The following is a 25,486-nucleotide window of genomic DNA, read 5'->3' as shown; positions in this document are numbered from 1 at the left end:
TTTATGGCTACTGGATGGCTGGGTGTCCATAAAAGGGAGCTATCCCTCGCCCCCTTCATTTATCACACCTATGTTGTCCAATAGGGCTTTGTCATTAGACTCCTGAAGGTCCTGAACTGAAAAACAAAATCTGTTACTTCATAGGAGCTAAAAGGAAAAATGAGTTTCATGTAATTCTGGGATTTTGATATGTTTCTTTGAGAGACCATGGTGGTCTCCATATTACCAAGAAAAATGTTGTAAAAATGAGTGGGTGGGGAATATCCAGGTGGGTGTATTTTTGTGATTAATTGTTTAAGCTACTATTCATTATTTAAGAACTGAAGCATACTCAGTGTTGTAGTATTGCTTTAAAAGACATAAAAGAAGGGTTCTGCCCCAAAGAATTTACAATCATAAATATTGTTTTCTGGCCTTTTTTTTTGCTTCTCATAGGTCCCACTTCATACTTTTTAAGGTGTTGCTTTAAAGGGCTACTGCCTTTTCATGTCTCCCCTGTTTGATTATTACTGTGTAAAGTATAAATGTGTGTTGAATCAGAGGCTAATTTCCTACTTGTGATATTACAATATGATGGATTATTGCTTCTCAGTTTATCAGATAAACTTTTTACCTACTTTTCTTTTTTGTAGCTGGTAGGTTAGTTTCTATGAAGACCTAAGGATTCACAGGAATCCTATGGGATTTGTTTCTTAAAACCTTCCAATATGTAGGTTTGGTGGGAGAATATTAAGGGTGAAATTTTCAAAAATGCCGAGGTTCCATTTTAAAGTGATTTTGGTACTTGCGATACTAAATGTCATGGAATTTCAGTGAGACTTGTGCTTCAAATGACCTGATTTTTAGAGGTGGTAGACACCTCCAGCTCCCATTGTCTTCAGCTGGAGTTTAAGCAAAATGAAAAATCAATGGAAATTAGGTGCCTAAATACCTTCAAAAATCTGTCCCAAAATCTCTTTTGAAATTGATTTCCTTACTGTTAATTGTTATGTTCATGGCATACACATAGAGAAGTTGGATAAAAACATAAAAAACTCCTGCTAGCAGAGTGCAATGCAACATTCCTTCATTTCTTAGCATTCAGAACGATAACACATGAAAACCCCCAAACACAGAGAGACAAAGCAGGCTACTCCTTAAGGAAAAGAAGCAAACTCACCTACCTTGTTTTAGGCTAGCGGTTTCCAGACTGATGACTTAGATCCAGATTGCATGCTTCTGTATACATTCCCTTAGCCTGCAAGAAAACCAGGACTATCCCACCCTTCTCACTCAGATCTTTAAGTTCAGTTTCTATTTTTGACTTAACATGTTTCAGTTACTGAATCCACCTCATTCACTTCCACCTTGAAACCCTAAAGGGTCTCTACTCTGAGTTCTCCCAGTTGTGTGTGTGTGTGTGAAAATCTCTCAAATTCCATGAATACATTTTGACTTGAATGAGAGCTTCTGGATGCCTCTGGACCTTTGAAAAGTTGTACCAATTATTTAGGTGGACTTAGGAGCCTAGCTTTAGGCACCCAGGATGTAATCCTGTTCCCACTGAAGTCAATGAGAATTTTGCCATTGAATTCATTGGGGCCAGGATTTTATCCCCAGTATTGAAAATCTTAGCATTAGACTGTAAGCCCCTTGTGGCAGTCATTGCTTTCACTATGAATCTGCTTGCGTATAGTATTACGCTTCTTCTTTTAGATTGTTTTTAATTTCTGAGGGTAACACTGTTAAGGGGGTCAGCGGGGACTGACTCCTACCAAATGATAGTGAGCTTTTGTAACCCTGAGCGGTGTCAGGTGACTGAGTCCAACAAATAAAGGTCACTGTCTTACCAGCACTCCTGTGTCACACAATTATTACACTAATCAGGGACCTTGTCTAGCTATGTATTTGCACATGTATACTTACAGTGCTACATCACTGAATAACTAATAATTGAAAATCTTGCTCATAGTCATACTTCTTTGCTAAACACAGTATTAAAGAAGAGCATCTCTGTTAAGCAACTATAGGAATATAAAGTTATGGAAGAATCCAGAAAGGAAGAGGAATTCAGTCTCTGGAAATTATTATCTAGATCATTTCACTTATGGAAAGAATGTGATTGTAAGATTAAAATCACCATTTAAGTTATAGAACCTTCAAGAGTACAACATGAGTAAAACCTATAGAATTTGTATTAGTTTTGCTTCCAAATACACTTTTCCCCAGCAATATTAATCCAGACACTGCACGTTAAATCATGTACCTTAAAACTGTTACTGATCTCTCAAGCTTGTTTATTTTTTTTACCATCTTATCAGCCAAGCATTAAAAACAAAACTTGTCAATATGCAGTGTCAGCAAGAGCATACTATAAGCTCTTCAGGGCAAGGATCTTTTCTCTTTGTATAGTCTGGTAGTACCTACTATGTGCTCAGTGAGTTCCAAACAATAATATGAAATGTACAGTTTTTATTTATTATAAATTTTTCAGGTCAGCACTTTGCTCAGATAAAATGGTAATGAGTATAAATACAGAGTGATTCAATGACTATATTATATATAAATATGGCTATTTTAAAAATAAGAGAAGAGGGGAATCTCGTTTCTATAGAATGGATGGATTCAGCTCCTTATAAAGTCAATGGGAAATTTGCCACTGATTTTGGTTGGCGGAGGAGCAGATCTATAATTTGTCCTTATTCCAGGCTAACAAAATCTTCCCAAATGCTGGTACACAGCCACATGTTGTAGAACATGGAAAAGTCTTTGCTGTGAAAAGAGCTTTGGGGAAATTAGACACATTTTATTACAAAACAGAGCCAGATTTTCAGCAGATGTAAATCAGTGTTGTTCCATTTAAGTCAGTGTCGCTCCACTGACCTACATCATCTAAGAAACTGGCTAAATTATATTTTTTTAAAATACATTTTCTCCAATAAAGAAAGAGAAGGGAAAGAAAATGGATGATACTAAGAAGCTGGTAATTTTATTTTGTCTGAATATGAGAGATTGGGAGAAATATAGTGTGCCATAAAATTTAATTTGTTCTAATTAAAGGCTATAATTTTCTGTTAGCAAGATCACTATAGAAGTTTATGGATCTGGAAAAAAATACTAAGTACTCTCTTTTAGTTCCTTCAGAAAATACCAAAACCTTTACTAAACCTGCAAAGGAGATTCTGAAAAGTGAACAATCAAAACAGCAGTCTAACCAGCTGAGAAGCCAGCATACCGCTTTCTAGCAATTTCTTAGCACAATTCTGTCTCTGGACACACTGATTTAGGCTAATTAAATAGGCATAAACGGTAAAAAACTGTTTGTTCCCAGGCATTTTTATCCAACAGATGCTCATACAAATTTATGCTTAGTTTATATGTATTCATTTTTAGAAGCAATTAACCTTTTAGCTGCTGATTTAGACTTACACTATGGAAGCACATATCTACCAAAGTTATGCTTTGATGAAGAAAAATGCTTCAAGCTAAAACAGTATATTTAAAACATATGTAAGAAACCTTCCAAATCAGTGCCAAACACATGTGTGTGTATATACACACACACACACACACACACACACACATATATATATATATACATACATATATATATAGTATCATTACTACTTGTAACTAACAGTGTGGAGAGTGGTTCTGAAATACCTTCCGCAACACATGCAGATCCCATAGCCTAGAAGTAGGCTGTGTCACACCATGTGATGGGAACAGAATTATAACTAAGGAAATGTAATTCTGCATGTAATTCCCCCATAAGTATCAGATGGGAATCTGGCCAAATAATTTCATGGGCACAGATGTATGAAAAAAGAAAGAAAGAAAAAAACAGGTCAAATTTGGGATTTATTAATCTTGTGTTATACTCAGCCCTTCAATCAACACAGTAGTTTAACATTGTGCAATGAGAAAATTGAACAAACAGGGACATCTTGTGGTAAACTTTGTGGATCACAGGACCTATTAAAATAAAATCCCTGTTGGAACATGGACTCTGAACCTGTTGAGTGATTCTACTCTTAAGAATATAAAATATGTGCATAAACTTGTAGCACATTATTTAAACAGGGGCATAGATAAGTATGCTGCTTTAAATCTGCTGTCAGTTCTTAAAACACACACATTTCAAAAATAACATTATCATCTGGCTTTTCTGATGTACTTTTCTCTATAGTATTTGTTTAATAAATCTTCAGAATAGAAAGATCAAATAATGTAAAATAAAGAAATAAATGCATGTAGAATCTAACCTAATCTACCAATGATAGAATTAAGAATTTCTATGAATACTTACAACTATAGAATGATTTGAAGCAGTCACATATTCCACTGTAAAATAATCATAAACCTGATAAAAAACCTGCTACTATACATACCATGAGGAACAAACTTAAAATACAAGTTACATGGACCAATATCTGTCTGAAACATTTATTGATCCCTCTCTTTTGTTTTCTGTATAAACATCTGCTGAACTGTAGAAGAACTTTTACAGTGTTATTGTTATTCCTACATGTTTTTTAATTTAAAGTTTGTGAGAGAGACTGTACATTTAAAAAAAGCCAACCAATTAAATATACATTGAAAAAGTTTGGACACAAGCTGCTAAAAGCATCTTCACTTTTTATATGCCTCGCCCCAGTCCTCCTTTACCTGAAAGCAATGGCCCCTTCCTACACCTACATCATCTTGACTTTCCTGTGATTTTTTTGCTTTTTAGAGCTAGACTCTTTGCTGGCTAGAGATCTGAATCATGCTAAAAGTGTTTAAAATTGCTCTATTTTTTAAAATAAATAGATTCTTATCTAAAACTTCCAGTTCTTTAAATAATTGATCTTGTATGCAAATTACAAGACACATTTTTATGTCTGTATGTTCTAGAAAACTAAAGAGATTGTGCTGTGTCACTCACATCAGAGATAATGGACAACTCTATATAAACAAGCCTCAGTGCCTGCAGGGTGAACAAGTAATTGCTCTATGGCTGTGCCAATTCCCACTTGAATAGCACTGAAGTAGATTCAAGAAGGTAGTTTCTGTGCAACTGTTTTACCATTTTGACTGGTATATTGTGTAAAAACATACAGAAGTTATTCCTTTACATAACTTATCAGTATGAATTAATGATCATGCTACACAAATATTTAAGGCATTGAATCACAAGCTTTCTGAAGCCTTTTCCCACTCTAAATGTGTCCACCTTGTGCGTGGGTCTCAGGATGGGGTTAAAAATGCTGAATGATTTTTGAAACTTCATTATTTATGCAGATAAGGCTTCTTGTGAGTTGGCTCAAGACTTCATTTTCACCATGACATCAATGGGAATATCCCAGGAGGTTTGGGGATCAATCACATAAATGAATACACTATTAACCTGATAGGAGGTGAGGGGCTGGCAGGTCTTATTCACATCATACAGCAAACATTACCTCCCTCATTTTGAGGTCAGACCACACCTCTCCTGTCAGGAGGAAGGACGTATTTTAATGGACTGTCCATCAGATGCTAGGCTGGCCTTTAGTGAGTTCTGAGGAAGAATACAAGATCATCAACAGGCTACTCATCTCTTTAGTATCTTGAAGGACACTTAGGGCTTGGCTACACGAGGGGTTTAAAGCAGATCAAACTGGGTTAATCTGGTCTGAAAATGGTTGTGTATCCATGACACAATCCATCACTGCTCATTAACTCCAAATTTGCAGTGACCTCTCAAGTCCTCTTGCCAAGTAGACTAGGTGTGCTGTGGATTGGATTAGCATGGTCTATTGTTCATGTGGATGCAATTGCTGCACACCACTTTTTGCAAGTTTCCAATGGCTATCCCTCCGTCCTTTGTAGGTTGATGTTACTAACCTGTTCATTTACCTCCTCTGCTCTGGTGTCCAGTTCCCAGCATGCCTGCTCCCCCCTTTGAAAGCTAGCACAGAGCCAGCATTTGCCCATTTGTTCCTGGACCCCAGTGAATCAGCATTCTTGCAATACAACAGCAGTAGCACGGCAGAAGCCCAGAACTTGCCTCATGCAGCTGTTTGGAGCTGTGCTGTGACCCTAGATCATTGCCATCTAGTATCTAATTGTATTTTAGACTTACCTTTATTGGACATCGCAAAGCAGATGCCTGCGCGGGGCCATGACACCAACCAGTGCTGGATAAAAAGCAAGCACCTCAGGAAAGTGTACATTAAAATAAGAGACCAAAGGACACAATCTAGCATGTAACTTGTTCATTTTTTGCTGAACTGGACAAGCTCCTACACAATTATAGCACAACCCGTCCAAATTGCCATGTGAAGCCTGCTGACCATACCCTCTCCCCATTGAGGATAACTGGCAAGGCCCACTGAAAGATGAGCAGGAGGATGCTGGGACAGAATTACCTGCTGGGAGCCAGGGCACCGATATGGCCAGCTGTAAAATTAGCCCAAGTTCATATACCCCATATGTTCCATGCATCAGCGGAGCCTGAGTCCCAGCCAGAAACCCAGGCCATTCTGTCTCAGCTCCTGGGACTGCTTCCTCTCTCCCAATATCTCCCAGGTCCTTATATCTATAATCAGTCCTTTCAACTATTAAATATTCATGACAGGTGGTGAGGTGGACTGATCAGTAGGCAATACTGCCTGTAAGGGGTAGACTACGTGATCACAGGGAGCCAATTAGGTCCTCCAGCTCCTGAACTGGGACCAGGAGCAACTCCTCCCTGCTTTACCACGGCAACACTTGTTCCAGAGGCCATTCCTCGCTCAGGTCCAACATCTTCCACTGAGAACACAGGAGCCTGGATGCCCAGCACTTTTGAGCCCCACATTGCACCTGAAAATGTTGAGCTGTTGCACTCAGCCCCAGAAACCCTGTATACGAGAAGAGGCAGAGGGAAAACCTATACATGCCTGTACATTTAAGTTCTCCCCACCTTGTTATGTTCTGTTTGCATTGTTGGTATCCATTTGGTTTTCACTATTGTTTTATTTAAAGATTTGCTTTTTGTTGGTTAGTCTATAGATTGTTTTGTAAATGTATTTTTAAAAGGGTATTGGTATTTATCTATTGGTTCAATTAAAACTTTATTTTTGGCTTTATTACCATTGTTTTATAATAAAAATAATTTAAAATACAGTTAGGTCAATTATGGCTCATCATTGCATGCTATGGGATTACCCCCGAGAACTCTACTCCCTCAGTTTGCAGCAACCAGAACCGTGTTTTCACACAATGCAAACTGAAAATGGAACATGTGTCCTGTATGCACACTACTGGTGCAGCTTGAGTGCTATCACATAAGTTGTTGCAGAATGGAGGTCAAGTGTGCATTTGCTGTTTGAAAGGCAGAGCAACAGAAAGATGACAGGGGCTGGATACCCAGAAGGGCTCCTAGTTCACATGCATCTAATGGCTGTGGCCATGGGGCACCAGCAGCAGAATGACCCTATGGCACAACTCTAATAAATAATAAATGTTAAGGATAGGTACTTACATGCCCAAGTTCCCTACAGGGGATCTGCCTCTTTTTGCAACAATCTGTGTTTCTGGTTGGGACTCTGGCTTGGCTGACACATAGCAGGAACTGGAGTACATTGCAACAGGACAGGACTGGGGCTGGCTTTCCAGCTGGCCAGTATCAGGATCCCATGTCCCAAAAATACCTTGGCGCTCAGGGGACAGCTCCTCTCCAACATCCTCCAGCTCATCCTCTGGGGGGCTGTTAGGATATAGATATTCAGGCCTGTCTGTAAAGGACTATTCTCTAATAATTTAGGTATATTCCTATCATTTAGCTAATAATAGAGGTATAAAAGAAAGAATCAAAATTACTGTCTGCCAGTGTAAGGGCCTTCGCTTACTGTGACAGTCTGAGGCCCTGTTCTTAGGCTAAGGCCTTTGGCTAAGCAGCAGAGGCAGCCATAAGCTGGGAAGCGAACGGTCACATCCTCACATTCCAAACTAGTCACATTGAAATAAGGTGCTATTGGGCTGTTGGGAGTACAATCCTGTCCTGATAGTGCCTATCATCTCCAGAGAAAGAGAAGTTTCTAGAAGATGTAAAAGGAAACTTAGTTTGATAGCATCCTGTCTGGCAAGAACTCACTTACCAATAGCTGGGATGTGAAATCCTCATTTCTGTGTTGTTCTATCATTGTAGTCCCCATTTCCCTATTGTTTGTCTGTATAACCTCTGTCTAGTTCTGTGATTGTTTCTGTCTGCTGTATAATTAATTTTGCTGGATGTAAACTAATTAAGGTGGTGGGATATAATTGGTTAAATAATCATGTTACAATATGTTAGGATTGGTTAGTTAAATTTCAAGAAAATGATTGGTTAAGGTATAGCTAAGCAGAACTCAAGTTTTACTATATAGTCTGCAGTCAATCAGGAAGTGGGTGCGGGGGAATGGGAATGGGGGTGGGGAATTGGAATCATGTTTTGATAAGAGGGGGGAAATGGGAACAGGGAATGGGGGTGGGAAAACTGGAATCATGTTTTGCTAAGGAGGGAATGGGAACAGGGACACAGGTAAGGCTCTGTGGTGTCAGAGATGGGAAGGGGGACACTAAGGAAGGAAACTGGAATCATGCTTGCTGGAAGTTCACCCCAATAAACATCGAATTGTTTGAACCTTTGGACTTCGGGTATTGTTGCTCTCTGTTCATGCGAGAAGGACCAGGGAAGTAAGCAGGTGAAGGAATAAGCCCCCTAACAAGGGCCTTGGTGGTTGTCTTCAGTGGGGCAGAGGGTATAGAGTGTCTTGGACAGGTTGTGCTATCATTGTGTAAGATCCTGTCCAGTTCATCATAAAAAGGACAGGTCACATGTCCCCCGCTGTCCCTCATTTCCCCTGAGTTGCTTACTCTTTTTCCAGCCCTCGTAGATGTCTTGGTCATGGCCTTACACAGACATCTGCTTTGCACTGTCCACAAAAAGGTCTTTATTTTGGTATCTAATAGCTTTCTTTCCTGATGCTTCTTCCCAGTTGGCAATGATTCAGGATCTTAGCACAGCTCGAAGCAGCTGAATGAGGGGTGTTGTGGGGCTTTTAAAGAGCTACTGCAGTTGTATTGCAAGATGCAGGAACAAATAGGCAAATGCTCACTCCATGCTAAATTTTCAAGGGGGAGAGGACAAATTGGAAATTTAACCCCAGAGCAGGGGAGGTCAATCAGGTAAAGAGACAGGTCAGTAACATCAACCCGCAAAGAACTGTAGGATAGCCCTTGGAAGCATGAAAAAGTTGTGCACAGCAATTGCGTTCACAAGAACAATAGACCACACTAATTCAATTCACAGCAAACCTAGTCTACTTGGCAAGAGAACACAAGGGGTCATGGCAAATGCAGAGTTAATGTGCTGTGATGGATTGCATTGTGGGAACGCAACTGTTTTCAAACCAGATTAACTCAGTTTGATCTGCTTTAAAACGCCTATGGAGACAAACCCTTAGTCTTCCCTAATCAAAAACTCATAGCCTTTAAGGCCAGAAGAGACCATCATGATCATTTAGTCTGACCTCCTGTGCATTGCAGGCCACAGAACCTCACCCACCCACTCCTGTAATAGACCCCCTCACCTCAGGCTGAGTTACTGAAGGCCTCAAATCATGATTTAAAGACTTCAACTTCCAGAGAAGCCACTATTTGCCATCATCACAGTGTTTAGACTGATAAGCTGTGACTGATGAAGCTAACTGGCCATGTTGACTCTGCTACTAGATCAAAGTGCACTACAGAACTTTCAGTGCATGGTTGTGGGGTCCAAATGGCAAGCTCATGCATGGCAATGTGAAGTAGATTTACATTGCAGCTAGCCACACATTCACTCTCCATATAGACAAGTTACTTTAGATTGTAAGCCCTTCAGAGTAGGAATTGTCTCTTTCCTGTGTTTTACAGTGCCCAGCACAATGGGCCCCTAGGTCTTTGAGTGCTAACGGTATATTTACTCATATAAACCACTACCACCTGGCATCTAGAGTATTTAGTGATCAAAGTTCTATTGGCTCCCCAAAGTTGTCTGCTTAAAAGAATCAATAACCTTTTTCAGATAAGTAAGTCCCTACCTGACTATGACTAACAAGTTATACTGTCCTAGGTCCTTGAAACAACATCTCAATGCTGCCTTCTCCAGACCTCCTTAAGAGGTAGAAGGCCTTGTATTATATAGGACTCCAGACTGTTCCCAGTCCCTGCTAAAAGGAAATGAATAGCTAGTTCTCCCCTCCCTTTCAGTGGGAGAAGCTTATGCCACACTATATCTCTCTGAGATAGGGACAGATGTCCTTGGACCTACTTCCTGCTTATTCCTGAAAAAAAAAAGAACAAGTCAGAAAATAAGGGAAGTTTAGCTTCCAACATCTTTCAGGGCTCCAGCCTCATGGCCTGAATAATAACTGGAGGGATTAAGTCAGGTGTCTTAAAAACAGCATGTACTTTTCTTCTCCAATGCTCCTTCCTTCTCCAACGACAGTGTCTCTTTTATTGACACACATATTGTTACATATCAATCTTCTGATCATGCTTAAGACCCATCATCCAAATGGCACAGACAACACAGAGAGAAAGGATACTCTTGGTGAGCAATTATTAGCAGAGCTAAAGGTATAATTCTGTGACCACTCAAAGGAGAGGTTTGAAAACTTGGTGGCTGAGCTCAGTACGTTGGACAAGGAAGTAACAGGTAATGAAAGAGACAGTGACTGATTAGCTATTGGACCAATGGGGTTTGTGCCAGTAGCAAGCCAGCCAATTGGAGTCCCCCCTGGAAAAATGGGCAGCCCTGAGCCCTGACCTGCTTTGCCTGCCCGCCCAGCGGGGAGCAGGGTTGGGGCGCAGGAGCGCTGGGCGGGGAAGCGCCTGTGTCCCAACCCAGCTCCCTGGCAGGAGTGGAGGGATGGTTGGGGAATGTAGGCAGAAGAGATGGGGAGGGGCCCCCACTTGCTATGGCTCAGGGCTCCACAAACCTCTAATCCGCCTCTGGAAAGAGGGTGGATTGCTTTGAAGAGAACACAGAAGGTAAAAGAAAACTGACATGCTGGCAATGACTGGCAAAACGTTAAGAAACTTGCATATCATCAGAGGGCCTGCAAGCTGCTGTGGAAGATGTCGGATTTCCTGGAGATAGAGTAAAGAAAATCAAATTAAAGTTTTTCACTGCTTTTTATATGTGTAAAGATCCATACAGAGAATAAAACATATTCTAATGACTTGCCTTCCAAAATTAAGGTAATTAAAGAGGGACATTTACTGCTCCTGAATTTAATGACATTTTTCTTTTTGTCTTTTCTACAGTGAACACTGTAAATAGATTTTATAACATTCAAATTGTGCATTAATAGTCTATTAAAACATTAAACACAAAAGTACTAAGATAGGTTAATATTTTAAAAATGTATTTTTTTAAAAAAGAAATCAATTGTTTTACAAGAAACACTTGCATAATAAGTGATATTGTGAAATTGTATAAAGCTACATTGTTTACGAGAAGTTCCGACAGGCTTCACACGGCATGGCAGCTCTTCAAGCAAGAGATAAAGACGACAGATTGGGTTCCCTTCTTCATCTTTCCCCAATGTCTAGAGAAGCAGTGCATGGCATATGGACAACGCTGGGTAGCAAATCAGTAGCTTTTTAAGTCCTTAATCTTAATTATTCCTATTTCTCTGGCTATTTCTCAGACTTTTAGCTGTTGAAGAGGTTACAGCTGGTTAACAGTTGTTTCAGAATTCATTAATCTCTAAGCTTTCATCCAACTCAAACCTACACACAGCACACCAGTGCTGCTGAGTCATTAAAAGAAGATGTCATAGGAATGAGATAATAATTATCAAGGGTAGAATTTAGAAAGTTAGAGGCATGCAAATGTACACAAAACTTGCACACAGCCAAACTGAAAATCAGATACCTAAGGGCTAGCATACAGTGAGTTTGTCAGAAACTTTAATATGTGGACAAGAAATAAAATAAAGCAAACAATGTATAGATTAACATTTTACCTTGACTTGGCAAAGAGAAGCTGATATTTTGGGAGGAACTGCCCCCAAAGAAAAACTAATGAGTCAAAAATATGCAGAGACAGCAAAAATCAAATAATTTTATTCAGTCCATCAACCACTAATCATAATATTCAGGACAAGAGGCTTGAACAGGGCAGAATTAAGATGGTTGGGAGAGCCTTGAGTTGCTAACTTTTCCTAATATGCCTTTTGTGACTGAAGTCCTGTCTAGTATGGTTGGACAATGATGGACTGAAAAAAAAGTTACTTGATTTCACTGTGTCTGTATGACTTTTTTTTCTTTTTTTTTTTTTTTGGCTAAGGTTCCTCCCAAAATGTTAACTACTCTTTGCCAGACTAAGGTAAATACTTAATTTATTAAAAAATATAAAAAAATATTAAAAATATTTAAAAAAATATACCCAATTACTTTGTTAATATGCTGGAACAAATAGAGTTTTAAACAAATAGAGTTTAAAAGGTGCTATGGATTAGTATAATAGAAAAATGAAAGTGAAGAGAAAATAAAATATAAACCACTAGATAGCTTCTATTTGTCCTCAGAATATATATATATATATATATATATATATAAATAAATAAAAAATATATACCCAATTACTTTGTTAATATGCTGGAACAAATAGAGTTTAAAAGGTGCTATGGATTAGTATAACAGAAAAATGAAAGTGAAGAGAAAATAAAATATAAACCACTAGATAGCTTCTATTTGTCCTCAGAATATATATGTATATAAATGAGTAAACATCTAAAAATCCATTTTAAAATAATGTTCAGGTTTAAAACTCAAGCACTCAAAAGATAACCTTAATTTTGGCTTTTTGTATCTATAAAAAGCGTCATTTGGCCTCCTTGTGCATATTCATTAGGATACAGTTTTTAATTACATGATCACATCCTATTTCCCCCCCAACAGGATCCCTGTCTCATTCAGTGTCCTGTATAGTTACATTATTTCTTTATATCCTTATCATTGTAGGTGTGGTTCATGGTTTATTTACTGCACACTATTCAAACCCTGCATTAAATACAGAATTATTAATTTCCTCATGAGCTTGCCTATGAAGCTCTCATTTTAGTGCCTAAGTCTTTACAAACATTAATGCATTAATCTTCAGAACGCTAAGTGAGGTGTGGGCCAAATATCATTTTTCAAATGGACAACTGAGACACGGAGATTAAATCCAAAAATGTGAAAAGTGACAACTAATTTTGAGTGCCCAATTTGAAGCACATAAGACCTGATTTTTCAAATAATTAAATAGCATTTCGTATGTTAAAAACACAGCTCCCATTGACTTCAGTTGCACTTGTGAGTGCTCAGCACTCCTGCAGATCAACCCCAGGCTTTCAAGTTGGACACTTAGAAAATAAAGAACACAAAATGAGTGGCCACCTGTGAAAAGATTTGGTTTAAGTGATTTGCCCAGACCCATCTGGGAATTCTGTGGCAGAAGCAGGGATACAATCCGATTCATCAGGGTGGTAGTCAAATGACTTACCCTTGAGACCCTCTTTTCTCTTCCTGCAGTCCCTGCCTCTTTCACTGCACACCTTCTAATTACTGCAACAAATGAGTCAGGGTTCCTATAGACAACAGCTTCATTCAATATGAAATCCTGGTTCATTCTCAGAGCATAGTTTGTCCTGTGCATTGAATGAGGCAGGGATCCCATGGGGGAAAAAAGTGTGAACATGTAATCAAAGACTATCAGAATGTATACACAAAAAGAGGCCAAATTAATGCTGCATAAGCAACCTTAATTCTGGCATTTCTTAACTATTGAGTGCTTGTATATGCATTCTTAATGTTCTTTAGGATGTAATTTCCTACCTTTTTTAAAAAAATGGATTAATCATATAGAATCATACTGATCTCTCACATGGGACATCAGTGGAGCTGGAAACTTTAGATCCACAGCATGGTCCTCTACCACTTGAGCTAATGGAGTAACTGGTAACAATAGAATGCTGTTTTCTTCTATGTGGACCTACCATTAGAGGGTGATGGAGACATGGCATTTCTCAGCTATGTGCTTGCGAGCAAGGCAATGCTGACACTCAGCAATAATATGTTCAATTCCAGGTTCTGGAATGAGCTCCTGGTTATAAACCCTTCTGCCTGTGTTTCCCTTCCACTTCTATCCTCCTCCCCTATCTCCTGTCCCTTCCAAGACTTGTAGGGCCATGGCACATCTGTTTATGAGCAAGCTAGTTGGAGTCAGTAAAACACATGATCAGCCCTCAGTCATTTGGAGTATATTATCCCTGTGAGGAACACTTCCAGGAAGACCATGAGGAACACTGCATACCCTGGAAGCAGCAGGCAAGTAAAGAGGAATGCTTTAGTGAAGTCATGTTATCTTAAAAAACATAATACTTTTGTAAAAAAAACCTCCCCCAAAATAAATGGCAATTGATTACTGGAAAGCTAGGTAGGAAAGGTATTATATCTCAGATATGTAAACTGAACATGGCCAATAATAAAAAGAAAAGTTGCTTTATGAAAATTTAGGAAATACATTTCTACAGCTGAACAGCAGCTCATTTGATACACGGATGAGCAATATGTACCGTTATTGGAGATAGCTATTTAACCTCAAGTACCAATGGTCTCTTATTCCAACAAGAATGAGAAAATATTTTCAAAATAGGTAAGTTGGATTCAACATGCACACAGAGGGATTCTTTTCACATCTGGTGTCCGTGCCCCAAAAGACACATGTACTGAGATAGATTTACCATGAAGCAGTGACATTCTGCATAGTCTATTATCATTTCACATAAGTAAGAGCAGGAAAACAATGCAATTTGCTCTTTTTTTTTGGAACCAGCTCTCTCATGAGTGAAATCCAAAACATACAGAGTTCTAGTTCATAAAATGTAAATCCAATAAGGACCTGATCCTTTAAACTTTACTCCTGAGAGTATCGTTACCCAAGTCATTATGAGATTACTCTGTATCCCTAACCCATAGTAGCTCAGAGTACCAAGGTCTCAGTATCAAGCACTATATGTGTTTCAGGAGCAAGCGATGGGATGTCCCAATAACCACTCAGACACATTGCTAAGAGAAAGGTTTTTACTAAAGGGCTGGCAGGAAAAGTAAATGTTGCAAATACTTTAGGTTGAGAGGCTCAAACAGTGACAGTTCAAAGTGAGCAACAACGGTTCTTGTTTGGGTCCCTGGAATCAGGGTTTTTCAGCCCTAGTACTTCGGGTGCCCTCTCCAGTCCAGTCTCTATTCCAAACAAATAGGAGCTTGAATGGCAGGCTCAAAAGTCTCTCTCACTGGAGGGGCCCTCTGCCAATTGCTGCTGCTCCCCCATAAGTCCGACACAGATCTGCACCCAGCTGCAACATCAAGTGTCCACACACAGTTCTGCATATGTTTCTTGCCCCCACCTTCTCTTCAGCTCCCTACTTGCTTGAGGCTGGCTGCTGTACCTGTTTCAGCTTTCTTCAAACAGACCCAGGCCACTTCCCAGTTCAGAAGTAAGGACCTTTATCCTTATCTGGCCAGGTGAAAGGGAAGAGCAGTGGGGAGGGGCTGATGGGAGTCGTAGTCCTTTGCTTTGTAGAGCCAACACCAGCATAAATTATCCCATTGAAGTAAGTGGGAACACTCACATGAGTAAGGGTTACTCAGAGGAATCAAAAAGGTGCAAATCAAAGCTCAAAATTTTGCTCTGACTTGCATTTCTTACTTAGGCAAAACTTTTCTTGAGGTCAGTAGAGAATTTTGTCCAAGTAAAAGCTGCAGGATTGAGTGCAAAATAACCTCTCTCTTCCAACCTATACATGATGAGGAAAAAAACATAACATTTATTTAATGTCAGTTAAAGCCTGTCACTTACTGAATCGTTAAAAATTTAAATCTGACTCTGAAAACTGTATTTTGAGAGATGCTTTAGAGGTTATCCATTGCGTACAAGAAGAAGGAAGCTAAAAAATATTAGGAGGTTATGTTCAAGGCATTAAAAATTGATGTTTAAAGCAAGCAATTTAAATCACCATGAATTTGTATTAAAAACGGATCCTGAGTATTGAACAAGTTTTATAAATTTTCCATAAATGTGTTCAGGCCAGAGTCTGCTCTCACTAACACAGCTTCAAATCAGGAGCACCTCCTTTGAAGTTAATGGAGTATTGGTCTAGGAGTGATCCAAATGAAATCAGAATAAGGCAGTGCATTTTTTTCCAGATTGCTCGCTTTTAAGATTTTCTTGCAAACCTCAGCAGTTACTAGCAAATTATTTCCCCCCATTTCTATATTTTCCTAAAAGCATTGGCATTTTAGTGTTATATTTTAGAAATCAACATGTTTTGATCCATTTTGATAGTGATGTTTTGACTATTATGGCTTTTAAGCTATGTCCAGGCCTCTATATTATAGAGTCTATAACAAATCTTCTTTTGTAGCTTTGAACTTAGGTGGAAAACATGAATTCCAGGCAGAGATGTACACACTTGCATAGCATAATTATAGAAACTTAAACTAGAAGATGTTTGCTAGGGAGCAAATGTTTTGAAAAAAAGATGGGTTTATTATTTATTGTGTTAGAAAAAAATTTGATTGCAACCTACATCAGCTGCTCCAATAACTGAAACAGGATTTAAAAACCAAACCAAAACAAAAAATTGTCTGAAAAATAGTTTATGCTTTGGCCAATACTCTACCTAAAGAGTAGGGGTTGCATTTTTTTAAAGGTGGCTCAAAAAACCTGCTTGCACCGGTTTTTGCATCTATGGGTCTGATTCTTGTGTAACTCATGGCTTTAGTGGGACTACAGAGCTATACTAGTGTAAATTAGACCAAATCAGGTTATTTTATTTGAATTCTCTCAGACTCAGATTTCTGCATTTAAACAGTATTTGCGTCTGGACAATTTGGTGGAGCCGGAAGGGAGTAAGAAACTTCTCCTTCCCTTGCAGCGCCTCCATAAGAGCTGGGTAAATTTGCAGTTACTCCACTCGAGAACCATGCAGGCACATGTGTGACAGATATAGCCATTTTCTACAATATCTTTAGGAGACCTTACTGAATTAAGTTTAAATAGCTATGGAGTTCATTGCATTATAAATACAAAGCTTATGTATTACTGTGAGATTGTCTTCCCTGGGGGGAAACATGGCTAACGTAAACCCTGGGAAGTGTTATGAGCTTCAAAGAAATATTTTAAACAGAGTTCCAGATGAGAAGAAACTTTTGGAACAAAGTTAACTGTGTTTGCTATGAAATACCTGTGGGGAGGCAAATATAAATTCCCACCTCTATCTTTTGAGGCTACACCCTGAGGAGAAAACTATTGTCTGACTGACTGACATAGTCAGACACCACGATTAGGTGAAGATCCCAGCGGTGTAAAGGAAAGACTAACCTATACATATATGGTCTTGTTCTGAGAAAACACCGTCATGAACTTGTAACCACAACCTCCCTCCCCAGTGGTGTTTGTGGGCCTGAATCTTACCAGAGCCCTTGTTGGAGTTGGAGTGATCTTTGGTGAGCTTTTTAGCATGGGTGGAAAGAGTTTCTTTAAATATTTTAAATAAGTTTCCTCTATAAGGCTTTCATTTTAGAAATAAATATGCTTGCTTAGAAAGGGCTGCATGGTAACTCACATGGGGACAATTATGCTGTTTGAAGCTTCTGGAGAGAAAACCAAGTGCAGATGCTTGCCATTTAGGGCATCTGATTCGCTAAAGAACTCACAGTGTAGGCAGGGAACTGTGCATCCTGCACAAAACCCCAGTCAGATTGGAGAGAGACGTGTCTCCTTCCATGAGAGGTGATTGCTGAGGAACTGAGAGCCTAGAGAGGATTCCCTTGCTGGGCCCTGAGAGGAAAATACAGGTGCTGTTGCCCTGAAGTGCTGGCCAAGTCTACAGGAAGGGACTATGCTACACCTGCATGAAGGGATGTAGCTGGATGTGTGCTCCTCTGGAAATTTAAGCCCTGAAGGCATCACTATTCAATGCATTAAGCACATGCTGAAGTGCTGTCCTGAACATGGATGGATTTAAGCATGTGCTTAAATGCTTTCCTCTAATGGGTCCTTAATACAGAAGGATATCCTTTCTATAGAATCTAATTAAGATGTATCCTGGCTATGGTTTAAGAATCTATAGAAAGGTTATCACTCTTAAATTCTATAGAAATTGTCCATAAGATGTTGTCCTATACTAGCAGCCTAGCAGATTAGAATCTGAACCCCAAGATTCCCTATCAATTAAGCATTTTCTCTCCTTTTTTCTAATTATAGAGTTACTAAATTCTTACATGGGTAGATGGAAGGTTCTTGTTCCTCTGGGTGTGTCTGTACAATGATAAATAGGGACATTTTTGCTGGTTAATTTAAGTTCTGGAAGTAGGTATAGGGATCACTAATGAGTAGGGCTCTGTGTCTGTCACGGAGATTGTGGAAGTCACAGATTCCGTGACTTTCCATGACCTCTGTGACTTCTGCAGTGGCTGGTGTGGCCAAGCCCAGGGCTGCTGGTCCCAGGGACAGCCACACCTGCCTCTGCTGGAGCGGCTCTGCAGCCAGCCACACCAGTGCTGCTGGAGTGGCCCCAGCGCCAACTGCACTGGCCGCTGTTTAGGCAGCCCCAGGAAGCTCCCCAGGAAGTGACCGAGGAGCCCCCAATGTGGCTGGCCCTGGAAGCAGCCAGAGCAGCAGCAGTCGGTGGGTGGCCCAAGGTGGCTGGCCCAAGGGCCAGACATACTGGTCACTGCTCGCACAGCCCCAAGCAGCTGGCCCCAGAGACAGTCCAAGCAGTGACCAGTGTGGCTGGTGCTGGGACTGCCTGAGTGGTGGTTCTGGGGGGCGGCAAGAGCAATGGTGGGTGGGCGGCCCAGGGGATGGCTGGAGCAGCTACTACTTGATGGCTCCCGCAGCTGATATGGCTGGTCCCTGACCCCCGACCCCAAGCAGTGGCCCTCCCCCAGCCACCCAGAGCAGCACTCCTTCCTCCCTCCGACTCCTGCTAAGATTTAGTCAGGAGTATATATTACAAGTCATGGACGGGTCATGGGGCTGTGAATTTTTGTTTATTGCCTGTGAGCTGTCCATGACTTTTACTAAAAATACCCATGACTAAATTGTAGCCTTACTAATGAGCATCGGAGGGAAACTGCATTAGATTTTAAAATATTTCCTTTGTTGTTTTCAGATTCTTACCTAAGTTGGCCAATGTTGTCTGCATGGGACAGACCATATATTTCATTTATCAAACATAAAACATGTTGTGGATGAGTGATTTATTTTCTCATAACCAAGTTAGTATGTGCTGTAGCTGTATCTTTCTTAGGAAAATAAAGGAATAGAATGTTGCTTCTCTTTTCATTTCTCTACTTCTTCTTTCTTGCCACTTCTCTGTTTGCGATTGGTGACTTTTATAGCCTTCTTCCAAAACTCATAATCAGATGCCAGGCTGTCATGCAGATTGGTCTCTTGGAGATCCAGGTACCAAGTCTTTGGTCTCTCCCTTGGTCGTCTTCCATCCATGATCACTGCAAGAGTCATCCTACCACTACAGATTTCAGGTCTCCACTGGATATGCCCATACTGACATCCGTTAGCCTCCCTCAACTTCTCTTCAACTGGAGCAACCCACATTAGGTCCCTGACAACCTCATTTCTTTTCCTATCACAGAACGTCCAACCCTTTGACCATCTCAACATCTTCATTTCCATAATGGAGAGCATACTGACTTCTTGTCTAGTGGCTGGTCAAGTATCTGTTCTGTGTGTTAGGATGATCAAACAACAGTTTTAAGCAGTACCTTTTAGCTTTATTGATATCTTTTTGTTTTAAAGAACTGGGGTCAGCTCCCACCCTTTGCACCAAGCAGTTTTAGTAAAATACTGGCCATCACAGAGGAGGGCACTGTTCTCAGCAACCATTGATCCTAAGTATTTAAATTATTTCTCTCTTCTAAACTCCCTGCCTTCATGGTGAGTCTTCCTTTTTCAATTATCATAGCCTCGGTATTACCAGCATTCACTCTAAGTCCAAACTGCTCAAAACTATGTTACCACTTGCTCTTTTTCATTTCTAACTTTCCTTTTATGTATGATCTCTGTCCCTGAATTTTCACTTTTCAGTTACTAATGCATTACTTATTTAGGGGTAGGGGTTTTTGGTTTTTAGTAAAGTGCTCAGTTCCAAGTCAAGCTAGGCTGTCTGTTTTACTGTATTATTTATTCTTTTTTGTTTGTTTTGGCTAATGATCTGATTAATGGATAATAATTTCAGACTCAATTTCAGTGCATTGGTGTATTTGCAGTGTCGGTCCAGCAGAACAAATAAAATAAAGGCTGCAGCTATCCACCCTTAGGTATAACTAAAAAAAGTTTTCATCTGTTCTTTCATTCATCATCATTCACCATCAGTCCAGGGATATAACAAATAAGTCTGCTGCTTCTCACTTTGATTTTTTTATTTTCTAATGGCAAAATTCTTCCTTCACTCATATTCCAAAGCCAAATAAATGCCCTAGTGCATCCAATTTCACTCCTTACTCAGAGCTGTTAGCTTGCTATCTTCAATAGTGGTTTCAAAGCTCCAGGACTTTTCTCTGGGCTCAGGTTAATCTGCTGCATTACAGCTTTCACTATTACCCTGAGCACCATCACCATCAACCATTCTGGTATCACAATCATAAATGAGAATTTGTGTGCTAGTGGGACTTTTGTAGTCCCTTCAAGGCACATTTGTAACCTACTGGCATGCTGCTACAGCAAATGTCTGCTGCAGAGATAGGGAATAATAGGGCCCATTAGGTCTGTATTCCAAATTTTGTGACACAAAGGAATATAAAGCTTAAGAACCAAAATCCTTCCACTATACTAGTAGGACTTACGGGATCAAACAAACAACTTTCCCTGTAGGGTGACCAAAAAAAAAAAAAAAAGATGTTAAGTGCTAATAGTCAAGAAGTTTGTGAATTCCTGAACTTTCTGAAGTTAATTTAAAACCCTAATGTCTAAAGTCTGAACTTTATCAACCTCAAAATAAGAAAATGGAGTTCTACTTTGATGTGTATATTTTTTTCCAAAAGACATGGGAAGCACTGCAGCCAGCTGTCTGCACCAGCACTTCTGTTTCTTGAGGCAGAAAATATCTTTTCATTCTCTTTTGCTCCTAAGAATTTCCCTAGATATTAAGACAATACCAGATGTTAAAAGCAGCAGCAGTTCTCACATCAGCAGAAAAAGGAAAAGCCAGATTTGCACAAGAATCCACGGTTTTGAATATGAAATCCCTCAGAACTTCTCTTTCATGACAGCATTCTAAGAGAGCACCCCAGAATTCCCCCTACATTTAAATACTTATTTATGGAGATCAAACAAATAATGCCAGCTATAGAGATTTATTTAAGTTGTTCCTTTAACATGGGAGAAGTGTGTACCTCAGTTTTATGACAAAGCCTGGAACAAGAGCTTAACCTTTTCTAGATTACCTTAAATGCATCTGTCAAAAAGACACAGTAGTATCTTGCAGATTACACGCTTCTACAGTCACATTAGACAGAAATGGCCAAGTATATAACTGATATTGGAACAGTGCCCTCCATCTATGCCTATACATTGTTGCATTTAAATTATGGGGGGGGGAAAATCTGACTAATATCACCATGATCACCTGTAACTCTTGGAGTAAAAGCCAATATGCAAGGGTGCAGTGGCATATGTGTGCATGTGCATTCCTAGTACAACATGCATTGTTCAGTTATTTTCATAAAGAATTTCTCTCCCTCTCTCACCTCACTTTTCTTGTTTTTTTTTAAATTCCATATAAATCATTTACTTCTCTTCATGTGACAAAAAACAGAAGCTGCTAGGGTTCACATTAAAGAACCACATGGTTATTTAGGAGGGAGCCCCTCCTAAAAAAAAAAGAGTTTCTGTAAATATAGTTCAGTTTCTCTTGTTTTCCTCTCCATTTACATGTCAGTAAGTTTGTTTATGTGCATTACTTGCATGACTATTTGTTCATGTTGCTGCTGCATCTACTTTCAAAATCCTTTATAATTTTAGGATGTGTCGAGTTGGAAGAGTCTATTTGTCTAATATATTTGTCTGAGCTCTCTGTAATGCAATTTATTTTTCTATTGACTTTACTTGTTCTTTCAGGCTGTTATATTTAAGATGGATGAGGCATTTATTTTCAGTCAAGAAGCTATTTAAAAGTACACTGAGTTGTTAGATGAATTAATTACTACAATTAAATCCTTGTATGTATTTTGGAATGATTTGTTGACTTTCCATACTAAGCACATTGTCTTTAAATCAAAGAGTACAGAAGTGCAGACAGTCAATTACTCGCTACCTACTTCTACCAAATAATCCACTTCCTCCAGACAACTTAACCAACTGATTACAGACAAAGGTACTCTGCCAATATCTGGTAGCCAAATAGAATATCTGTTCAAGCTGGCACTGAAAAGAGAGGCTTATTTTCAGTTCAGTGCATATTGTCTGAGAGATGAGAAAAGAGTTTGTTATGCACAGAACATTTGGAAGCCCCCAATTTATGCCCACTAGACTGCTAGCCACCTTTTATTAGTAGAGAACATGGTTTCTGCCTGCATACTATCATTGACTCAATTGATTCAGCCTACTGGATAGAGTACTGAACAGACTCAGGAGATCTGGCTTCTATTCCTAGCTCAGAACTGGCCTGCTGGGTGATCTTGAGCAAGTAACTTTGCCGCTCCGTGCCTCAGTTTACCCATCTGTAAAATGTGAATAATGATACTGACATTCTTTGTAAAGCATTTTGAGATCTACCTCTGAAAAGCACCATTTTAAGCTAGGTATTGTTATTAGCTGTATTCCCCATATAAACTATAGGGACTATCACAGGAATTGATTCTCTCTCTCAAAATGGAATCAACTTGTGTGTCTACTATAAATACCAGTTAGGTGCATATTTTTGCAAAACCACAGAACAGTTTTATTGCTGATATATTCATGTTTGCTTAGAAATCACTATAGCTATTAATTCAAAGATATCAAAATATATGGTGGTGTTACATTTAACTAGGTATCCATACCATATTAATACCTGAGATATTTGAGCACATTATAAGTTCTGAAAGAACTTGCTATGAAGCTAACAACGTGTCATCATTAATAACTCTTATAAGAAGTTAATTTGGCTGCTTACATTTATTTTCTTATAAAAATACCTTGGTGTATTATTATAGATTGCACAAGGTGCATGTAGTTAACACAAGTCACCTGTGAGTAACAGATGCAAATACATCTCAGGGTAAATGTATTATAGACAAAGAACTGTTGAAAAAGGAGTTAACTTATGTCCTTGGAATTTGAAGTTCCAGTAAAATGCTACTATTGGAAATGCTAGGTAGACTGTTTGAAGTCATGAATATTCACCCACCTGGTCCCAGGACAACTCTAGAATGTTAGGAAAGAAAACAGGCATAGAGAAGAGAAGAAAAAGTGAAAAGAAGGAAATGGAGAAATTGCCAAAGAGGGAATTAGAGAGTCTGGGGAAAGCAACAGAGGCTGGCTGCAGGTTTAGCCTCCCAGTAGTACCTATAACACTGTCAACATACCCCTCTCAATCAATCATATTTAATATGTTCCATCTGCTCAGAGAGTAGAATGTAGACCAAGCTGTTCATCTGCTCATAATGGGTGTATCAACAGCTTGAGGCTTATGAGAAATGAACCTAACTGTAGGGTAGGCAATTAGTGTCTGCAGATCTATTTTTCCCCCTTATAAGAGCTTTTTGATTTTCCACTATCTTTTTCTTGACTCTGTACTGAACCAGTATGCTACTGTAGCATCTAGAAACCTATTTCTCACATTCTTTCAATGCACACATTTAGATGTAAGCAGGATTGGTTTATGTTCTTTTAACTAGAGTGGTAATATTTACTGGCTTTAAGTCACATATCCAGAAATGGATTTTGAGGTGACTAAATAATTTATTGGAGACATGTTACAGTTACACGTACGCAAATTGAGAGTAACTCCACTGATCAGTGTAATTGAGATAATGGTTTCTTTCAGTTCACTGTTCCCGATAGTAGAAATCCTGAGATATTACTGAACCTGGTCCTCCCATATGTCAGAATAATACAATACTACAAAATGCCTGGATCCACCAATATTCCAGAGACAATCAAATATTTCCTGTTAATAGACTAGAAAATCTGATCTCACAGTGTTCATGACTCCTGTTAAAGGAAATAATAAAGGCTGGTAATATTCTAACCAAGCACTACCGTGTATGTTCTGAGTTAATAAGAGAGCTGGTAAAAAGAAAAACATGCTAAACTGATCATTTTCAGATTGGGAGGCTCTAGAAACTGAGAGAAAGACATTGGGTCTGATTGTGATTTATGCTGCACTGACATGGTGCAGTTCCTCCAAAGTCCTATAATTCTCTTCTGTGAATAGGACATAAATGAGTTAATTATTTTATCTGAGACTATTTATTTCATTTCATGAGGATTGTCTCCACATACTAACAAAATGCAATATTCCCCTAAAGGGAATACAAATTTACAGTCCACGATGACCGACTCATCTCTACTGCACACTGCTTTTACCTGGGTGCAATTCCTTTGTTGAAGAGTTACTCTGGACATACACCAGTGTAAGATCAAAATCAGATCTAAAATATTAGTCTTAGCATACCTTTTCTGATGATTTTATACCCACCACAGAACTCCACAGCAGACTGAAGCCAGCAAGTGATAGGATGGGGGCAGGGCCGGCTCTAGGTTTTTTGCCGCCCTAAGCTCAGGTGGCGTAGGGGCTCGCAGATGGTGCTGGAAGCGGAGGGAGTGATGTCACCTTCTCCCAGCGCCTTCAGGGGCTTTACCTCCTCCCCCGCCTGACCGCGCAGAGAAGCCCTGATATAAGGGGTGGCACAAGGCAGTGCAGCAGCCAGTGCGCAGATGAGGCAGCGCAGCCCTGGCTCCCCGGCAGGACTCGCCCTCTCCTCCCCAGGTAGCGGCTGGGCCCTGGCAGCTCAGCATCCCGGGGCCGGGGCTTCCCCTTCCCGTTGCGGCCGGGGGCATGTGCCCCCCCCAAAAAGGATGGCCAGAATGCCGCCCCTGGAAATGTGCCGCCCAAGCACATGCTTGCTTTGCTGGTGCCTAGAGCTGGTCCTGGATGGGGGGAGGGATTTGGTAAGCCTATATTTATTATTACTTTCCCCCAAAATGTACTTGTTTCAGGGTTTCAGATATATCTGGGTCCCTACTGGTGAACTCCAGTCTGCAATAGGTTACTGTGAGGTGTTGTATTATCAGAGTAGGGCATGTTGGATATTGCAATGAGTTGGAACCTATAGGGGTATCAGACATGTGAGCCTGCAAACCAAAAAAGAACTCTATTTTTTGAGCTCATTATGGTCATGCTTCTGCAATGTGCTGAATATGTAATGATTGCACTTATGCTTTGGATAACAATGCCCTCAAACCCAGTGGCTGTTTATA

At 39.7% G+C, this 25,486-nt stretch overlaps 1 long non-coding RNA gene across 1 annotated transcript; it reads left to right on the top strand.

Moving 5' to 3' along the window:
* The first annotated feature begins 9,480 nt into the window (after positions 1–9,480).
* LOC122459838 lies at positions 9,481–24,740 on the top strand. Its single transcript, XR_006280793.1, has 3 exons — positions 9,481–9,640; positions 17,709–17,716; positions 24,730–24,740. It is a non-coding gene; the product is annotated as an uncharacterized LOC122459838 (long non-coding RNA).
* The last annotated feature ends 746 nt before the right edge of the window (positions 24,741–25,486 follow it).

Source organism: Dermochelys coriacea, chromosome 4 (assembly GCF_009764565.3).
Source record: "Dermochelys coriacea isolate rDerCor1 chromosome 4, rDerCor1.pri.v4, whole genome shotgun sequence".
NCBI classification, from domain to species: Eukaryota; Metazoa; Chordata; order Testudines; family Dermochelyidae; genus Dermochelys; species Dermochelys coriacea.
The sequence above is the reverse complement of the archived record's forward strand: the minus strand, read 5'-3'. Positions and strand labels throughout refer to the sequence as shown.